The sequence below is a fragment of the Vulpes vulpes genome, chromosome 2 (assembly GCF_048418805.1).
Source record: "Vulpes vulpes isolate BD-2025 chromosome 2, VulVul3, whole genome shotgun sequence".
Classification (NCBI taxonomy): Eukaryota; Metazoa; Chordata; class Mammalia; order Carnivora; family Canidae; genus Vulpes; species Vulpes vulpes.
In genome coordinates, this window is record NC_132781.1 from 4516464 (window position 1) to 4524866 (window position 8403).

The 8403-nt window shown below is 59.1% G+C and overlaps 1 long non-coding RNA gene across 2 annotated transcripts in view; it reads left to right on the forward strand.

Moving 5' to 3' along the window:
- Nucleotides 1–6529, forward strand: part of LOC140597678 (uncharacterized) — a 45744-nt gene extending 39215 nt beyond the window's left edge. For both annotated transcript variants that reach the window (XR_011999500.1, XR_011999499.1), the window contains one exon: nucleotides 288–6529. This is a non-coding gene — a long non-coding RNA (uncharacterized lncRNA). The remainder of the gene's footprint in view (nucleotides 1–287) is intronic.
- The last annotated feature ends 1874 nt before the right edge of the window (nucleotides 6530–8403 follow it).

Consider the following 8403-nt stretch of genomic DNA (forward strand, 5'->3'; position numbering starts at 1 on the left):
GCCCGCAGCCCCTGGTTCTTCGCTGCTCCTGAGTGCAGCCCGTGAGGCCCCGCAGAGCGGGCGCTGTCCTCCTCGACCCCGGGCTGTGAGGATCTATTGCTAATAAACTGCTGGCAATGACATCTGTCCAGGGTCGGCCGCCCCGTGCTTGGCCATCCTGCACTGTCTAGCGTGGGGTTCCCTCCCTCCCGATGGGGTGGCTACGAAGTGGTCGGAGTACCCCCCTTCCTGCCCCTGTCAGGCAGGTTGGGTGCACTTGGCCCTTATCACTCTTTCTTTCCCTCAAGGTCAGGGACAGCGTGGCTCCATCTCGGTGGCCCCAGCACCTCGCGTGGCCCGTGGAATGGGCTCCCGAAATCTGCGCGGACCAGACGGCTCCTTCACTGCCCCGCTCCACCCCCAGCTCTCCTCATCCCTCCGAGACTCACGGGGCCAAATCAACGCTCTTTATTTGGGCCTATGCCCCGCTTTCTCCGTCGTCCTCGTCCACACCTGGGCCGAGTTTGGGAATTCCGGACAACCACTTACAGACCACTGGAGCCCTTGCAGACTTCCTCCGGAATCATAATACCCCAAGGCCGTTTAAACGTCGCCTGAAACCAAGCCAGTGCCCCGCTCCTGTCCCTCGCTCACCTCCCGACGATGTTTAATTTTTCTCTAAATGAACTTGCACAGTGTCACACCGCAGTCCGGCACCTTGGAACATCCCTATCCCGATCTGTGAGCAGCTGACATGCGGCGCGGTGGCACCGCTTCCTCTGAGGACATTTTCCCGTAATGTCGCTGATTAAAATACAGCTGACTGCGGGGAGGCCGCGGCGCTCCAGCCAGCCGGGGTGAGCCAGCGAAACGCAGAGATAATGAATAATGGTTTGTGGCAAAACTGATAATGCACCCGCTATTATATCGACCGGGGCTGCGGCTTCAGTTAATCGCGCTAAATTGCTGGGCTGGAGCTGTGTTCTGCTGGAGGCCTGGCTGCTGCCCTTTCTCCTTTGAAAATGTCCATTTGTCTGGAGCTGGGTTCTTATTCCTTCCTCCTGTCACTCCATTCAAATGAGCTGGCTATTTTTGCCGGTGGCCGCCGTGGGAGTGCGAGTTTGGAACGCGGCGGAGCTGTGCGTGCCATCTGCTGGCGCGTGTGCCCACCTCCCGTGGGGGTGCGCGCCACGTGCGCTGGGTGCCCCGCAGATGAACCAGGAGCTTGTGGTCCAGGGGAGGAGTCGGCCCCCACCCAGAGCACTGGTGCCGCCTGCTGAGGGCTTCGGCTCTGTGGCCGGTCTAGGGGTGGGTTCGAATCCGGACTCCTCCACTTTGTAGCCGTGAGGACTTGGACCCCAGCCCCTCGACTATAAGGTGGCGATGCTCCTGTAACCACGTTCGAGTGTCATGGCATTAAATGGGCCACGAAAGGGGACGGCATAGCACTGTGCTGGGTACAAAGTGAGCTCCGGCTACGTGGGCCTCATGGCAGGGAGGCCTGTGCAAGGATCACAGGGTGCAGAGGGAGCAGTGACTACTGCCTCGAAGGTCCCGGTGGCTTCATGGAGGAGGTGATCAGGAGCTAAGTTTTGTAGGGGAGAGTAGGGCTATGGGGGCCATGTCCTCGGGCACTGCTGAGGGCTACCCTGACCCGTCTCCTCCATCAGCTTATGCTCAGAACAGCCCTGAAATGCGGAGGGGTTGATGCCCCCGGAGACAACTTGTGGCACCCGATGAGTCGCAGCTCCTGCCCTGTGGTGGGTGGGGCTGGGACCCAGTCCACGCGGCTCCTGGGGTTCCAGCAGGCTTGAGCCTGTGTCCCTGACACATCCTTCGCTGGTTGGTCCCGTGCTCCTGCCTCGCAGGGTCTCCCCGGACAAACAGCACGCACCTATGTCCTGTGCTCAGGTTCTGCTTTGAGAGAACCCCACTGAGGGAGAGGAACACATCCTCACCATCCCACCCCCACCAGTCTGCCCTGCCCTGGCCAAGTCTTGAGAAGAGCAAGTTGGACCCAGGGCCTCTCTGTGACACGCACAGTGGGCAGCCCGGTGTGCAGGGAGCAGAGCCTCTAAGGGGCGAGCCCAGCCCACCCTTCAACTCCCACCCCGAAGAGAAGCCTGGGGCTCAGAGCTCCCGGGAGGGGAAACTGGGGTGTCTCTGCAGCCACTGCCATCCGCTCTCTGCCTCACCACAGACATTAGCTGCCGGAGATGAGAAGGCTGACTGCTGGTCCTCGGGCCAGCAGCCCTCAGTGACCGTCTTCATGGAACAGCAACTTTTGCTCCCAAGGAGTGTGCACTTGGCAGGATGCTTCTGCGGCTGGGGGCTGGGCTGACCTCAGCTGGCCTCGTGTGCACCTGCTGTCAGTTGGCAGGTGGCTGGGGGTTGACTGGTCCGGGACAGCCACAGCTGGCCTCCACATCGCTGCCATCCTGCCCCAGGCCGGCCTGGGCTTGTGCTCAGGATGCTGGCAGGGTCCCAGGAGAGAGTGGGGGCCGAGGCTTGGAGCCCCATCCTTGCGGCCGAAGCAAGTCAGGCAGCCGGCCCAGATTCGGGGCGGAGGGAAGGCATAGACTCTGCATTGTCATAAAAGGTGTGTGTGTGAGGGGGGGGCGGTGGAGGCAATCAGTGGACCCACCAAAGCATGAGGCAGCCTCTCGTGGGGACAAAGCAGGTTCAGTCCCTGCTCTGCTCCTCTCAGCTGCGTGTCCCTGGGCTGGGTGCCGAACTTCATCTGCAAAAGAGGAGGCCACCGTGAGTCTTGTTGTGTACCAGGGACAATTCATTCATGGAGCCAGTATTTCCTGAGTATGTACTGTGCGCTAAGCATTCTCTAGGTGCAGGGATGGAGCCGTGAATGCCTGTAGCCTCCACTGCAGCAGCAGGAGACGAGTAAGCTAAACGGAACATTACAAGGTGCGAATTGCTGTGGCAAAGTAGGGTGGAGAGATGTTGGGTCTGGGGGGGGTCCTGGGGAGTGTGGGAAGGACGCACCCTGGAACAGGGTGTTCAGAGCAGTCACTGAGAAGGTGACACTTGATCCCAGACGAGGAGGACATGAGCCATGTGGTTACCTGGGGCAAGAGCATTCCAAGGCAGGACAAGCCAGTGCAAAGGCCCTGAGGTAGGAGTGCGGCTAGTGGGTTTGAAGAACACTAAGGAGACCAGTGTGGCTGGAGCAGAGTGAGTGAGGAGATGAGAGAGCACAGAGGTGACGGGCGAGATGGTGAGGAGCTCGGAAGCCTCCGTAAGGACATTCACTCGGTGAAATGGGAGCCCAGGGAGAGTTTGGCTGCCACGTGTGACAAAGTTCCTGTCCTCTGTGCCGAGAATGCACTATGAGGGCTCTCAGGAGGTGGCATCCGGGACCCGTGATGGTAGTGGCCGGGTGGGGCAGTGGTGGGAGTGGGGGTCATGGGGCTGGGGAGTCCTGGTCCCCCTCCAGGTGTATGTTGAAGGGGGAGCCACGGATTTCCTGTGGGTTGGCTGAAGCACCGGCGGGGAAAGGGAGCCAGGAAGTGTGCCCTCACCCGAGCACCTAGAGCGGGCCAGGCCAGACCCACAGGCAGTAGAAGACGCGCGGCAGGTGGAGCACAGCAGGGGGAGGTGCCTGCGCGGGGGGCCTGGGTCCCATGAGTGGGGTTTCAGTCCCCTCGCCACCGCCTACTAGCTGTGCAGCCTCGGTCAAGTCACTGCCTTCTCTGTGCCTCTTTGTTCCTCACGGGGCACCATGAGGACCCCAGGGCTAGTGTCTGCAGCACCGAGTAGAGGACTGACCGGGCACCTGGCAGATGGGATGCCCCCTTGATGTGTGGCACTGGGGCCCTGGGGTGCCGATGGGCCAATCTCCCCAGCCTGGCAGGGGCCCAGGGAGTGGGAGGCGCCCTGAGCTGAGGGTGGGCTCCCTGTCAGTCTCCCCCAGGTTTCCCGGGGCTGGGAGGAAGGTCCTAGTTTGGGCCGAAGGACCACTGAGGAGGCAGAGACTATGAGCCTCTCCCAAATATTTGTCACCCCCAGGCCCGGACTGAGCTGCTCTGCCTGCCCTGCAACCTGGGACCCCAGCCCTGGCATTGCCTTTCTCAGAAGACTCCCCCCTCATCCTCTACACCCCCCTCGTCCCCCACCCAGGCCAGGCAGCGTCCCCCAGTGGTGGAGGCTCAATCCTGCTCCTGAAAGGTGACTCATTAAATGGACAATCAAATGCAAATTGGCATGCCCGCTTTTTCATAAGGCTTTTTATATAAGTAAATGGCTAAATCAGGAAAACATCTCTGGGCAGACCATCTGTCTCAACTGGAGCTTTGAAAAATATGGTCACCTAGCAATGCTCCCGAGTCAGACGCTAAAAACGAAATACCGGGCCCACAAGGGAGCATCACTCCTGCTCTGAAAGTGGGTTGCCTGCCCCGGCTTCGTGCGCCGCCCAAGACCTCCCTCAGGCCGCAGCCTCGAAGTCTGGGGCTGCCCGGGCTGGGGAGCAGCTCGGGAGGTTGGGGGGTCACCAGCTCACCTGCACTGGGCCCCAGCAGGCCCTGCGGAGACGGGCAGACACGGGTTTAGCGACGTCTGGCCCTCTCCTACTTTCCATGTCTCTGCAGCTCCCACTGGGGCCACATGGGGCTGCCTTTGGGGTCCCCACCTCCCCGCCCCACCTGGCCCTTGTGAGGCAGGAATCAGGTGTAGCCGCTAGAATGGCCTCTAAGGAAGATGCAGGCACCTGGTGGGGCCCAGGGGGCGAGGCCGTGAGCGCCCAGAGTGGGGGAACCGAAGCGCCCACAGGCAGCCCTGTCCCAAGGGTGCCAGAGCCGGGGTTCAAGGCCCCAGCTTGGACTGCACCAAATACTCTTAACCGTTTCACTTCTGTGACTGTTTTTTTTTAGAAAAGATTTTGTTTATTCATGAGAGACAGAGAGAGAGACAGAGACAGAGACACAGGCAGAGAGAGAAGCAGGCTCCATGCAGGGAGCCCGATGTGGGACTTGATCCCGGGTCTCAGGATCACACCCCTGGCTGAAGGGGGCACGAAGCCGCTAAGCCACCGGGGCTGCCCTTCTGTGACCTTTTTCTTCCACTTGTTATATTGTGTGAGTACCGATGAGGGCCCGGCAGGCACGAGGAGAACACACAGGTTCTCTAGGCCATGCCAGGAAAGGTGGTCACGACGTGCGTCCTTTCCACACCCGCCTGCAGAGAAGCAGGCCTTGGGCCCGACGAGGCCTCACAGGGAGACAGAGCCCTCAGGGCCTGTGCGGGCCCCTGTCTCTCTGGGAGAGTGTCTCCCTGTCCTGGGCTCCGTTGCGCGTCATTCTGCTTGTGCGGCCGCCCTGCTGTGTCTGCTCCTGGTGGGGGGCGTCGGGTCCCTCACAGGACAGGGCTGTGTGCAGACGTGCGCCTCGGGCTGCCCGCGGGCCGGACCCGTGGCCCCGGGACCCAGGGCTCGCTCCGGAGGCTGGGCCCGGCGCCGTCGGTGCTCTGCGTGAGTCCGCCGTGCTGCACCCCGCGTGTGCGAGAGCCTGTCGGCCTGGCGAGCCCAACACCTGCGAGTGGTGCTGACACCCTGGGGCTGCTGCTCCTGGTGGCGGGTCCTCCAGCTGTGGGCTCTCCCCTGGGGGACGTGGAACAGGTGTTCCGGGTGTTAATAGTGGCAGGGAAGGGAGAAGAGTTGAGGACCCAGGGGGGGCTGTAGGGGACCTAGAAGGAGCGGCTCCCACCCTAGGGGCTGGAGGAACCGACAGACACGGAGCTACCAGGGCCTCTGGACCAGGTCACTGGTGGGCCACGTGGAGAAGCAGAGCAGTTTCTGCTGCATGCAGACGCCCTCCCATTTGCCACCAGCACCTCCCGTGGCCTGGAACCAGTCGGAAGCCCACCGATACATGGAAGCCCCAGAAAAAGCCAGTAGGACCCAGACCCCCAGAGCTCAGCCCCCAGAAGGTGAGCAATGGATCTGGGGGTGGACCGGGCCAATACTGACCTGGTCAGACCCATAGATTCCTGACAAAACTCAAAGCTACTGGGGAGGCTTCCTAAGGCTGCCAGGAAAATTTACACAAGCCTGGTGCTTTAAAGCAATGCACACTTGATCTCTTGTTCTGGAGCTCAGGAACCCAAAACCAGTTCCAATGAGCTGCAGTCAAGGAGTTGGCAGGGCCTAGCTTCCCTCGGGAGGCTCAGAGGGAATCCATCTCCTTGCTATTCAGGCCTCTAGAGCTGCCTTCCTTGTGACCCTTCTCCTGTCTTCAAAGGAGCAGGTGGCGTCTTCACACCCCTGCCTCTGCTGAGGTTCCCCACACCTTTTCCCTTAGGGTCAAATCTCCCTCTGCCTCCCTCTCATGAGGGCACTTGTGATTACAGATAAGTCCCATTCAGAAAATCCAGGATAGTCTCCGCATCTCAAGATCATTGACTTCAGGGACGCCTGAGTGGCTCAGAGGTTGAGCATCTGCCTTCAGCTCAGGTTGTGATCCCCAGGTCCCACTTCGAGCCCCACATCCGGCTCCCCGCGGGGAGCCTGCTTCTCCCTCTGCCTGTGTCTCTGCCTCTCTCTGTGTGTCTCTCATGAATAAATAAATAAAATCTTGAAAGAAAGAAAGAAAGAAAGAAAGAAAGAAAGAAAGAAAAGAAAGAAAGAAAGAAAGAAAAGAAAGAAAGAAAGAAAGAAAGAAAGAAAGAAAGAAAGAAAGAAAGAAAGGAAAGATCATTGACTTCATCACATTGGCCAAAAACCCTTTTTGGCCAAATAAGGTTCTGTTCACCAGATCCAGGGATTAGGAGCTGGATGTTTTGGGGAACCATGATTCAGCCTTTCGTAGGCACAACAGTGTACAGCCCCTGTAATAGTTACCTACTGCTGTATAACAAATTATCCCCAAATTCAGTGGCTTGAAACAGCAAACATTTACCATCTCACACAATTTCTGTGGGTCCGGTATTTTGGAGTCGCTTAGCTGGGTGGTTCTGGGCTGGGGTCTCTTAGGTGGTCAGGCTGTCAGCCAGGGCGGTGGTTCATGTCCAGGCTTGACAAAGCCACTCTGAGGTAGGCTCGGTCAGGAAGTGTTGGCAGGAGGCCCCGGGTCCTCACCATGGGGGCTTCTCTGGAAGGGCACTTGAGTGTCCTCACACCATGGCGGTGGGCTGGCTTCCCCCACACTGGGTGTTGGGAGGCAGGGAGAGCAGGCTGGAAGCCACAGGGCCTCTTCGGAGCTAGCCTGCCTTTATTTGCTGCTACTGCTGCTGTGACACCAAGACAGAAATAATCCTTTGTCACTGTTCTGGAGGTGAGAAATCTGAGATCAGGGTGTCGGCAGGGCTGGTGCCCCCTGCGACTCCGTCCTTGGCTTGCAGATGGCCACCTTCGCCCTGTGTCTTCACACGGTCTTCCTTCTGTGTGCTTCTCCTGGGTGCACATTTCTTTTTTTTTTTTTTTAAGATTTTATTTATTTATTCATGACACACACACACACACACACACACACACACACACAGACACCGGCAGAGGGAGAAGCAGGCCCCATGCAGGGACCCCTACGTGGGACTCGATCCCAGGTCTCCAGGATCACGCCCCGGGCTAAAGGCAGGCACTAAACTGCCTAGCCACCTGGGCTGCCCATTTTTTTTTTATTTTTCAAAGATTTTATTTATTTATTCATGAGAGAGAGAGAGAGGGAGGCAGAGATACAGGCAGAGGGAGAAGCAGGCTCCCCGCCGAGCAGGGAGCCCGATGCGGGACTCGATCCCAGGACCCTGACACACGCTTAACCGACTGAGCCCCCTTATTTTAAAGGCCTCCCTCCAAGTACAGTCACATTCCCAGCAGCTGGGGGTTAGGACTTCAACACGTGAGGTTTGGAGGGGACCCCCTTAGGCCCGTGACGTAGCCTCAGAAGTTCTGTTCCCAGAATAGGAAAGTCTTCTCTGGGGCGCACAGACCAATCCTGCTGCAGTGAGGTCGGTGGGCAAAGTGGAACCGGACGAGGGGGTGAATACCAGAAGGTGGGGCGCACGGGGGACATCTCGGAGGCTTCTCCCCCCGCCCCCAAGGGGATCTCTTACTAGTTCTTGTGTGTGTTTCTGGGGCTACTGTAGACGTGTGTGTGGGTGTGTGTGCAGCTGCGTGTGTGCACGTCTTTCGCACACACGCACATGGGTATACGCCGTCCTTCTGCACCTCGCGCTCCCCACCCAGCCGGTCTGCGAAGAGCTGCTCGCTCCTGTCCTACTCGCCCGCTCTCTGCGTCACTGGCTGCCGTTTATTTAACCGGCCCTCGGGCTGTGTGCGTTGCTTCCCATATTTTCCCATCGCACGTGACGCTACGACAAATATTCATGCACTGTGTCGTCCTCGCGTGTGCGGGCGGATTTATAGGGTGACACCTGCTGCACGCGCGCTGGGCCAGGAGCTCTGAGCCCGAGACTGAT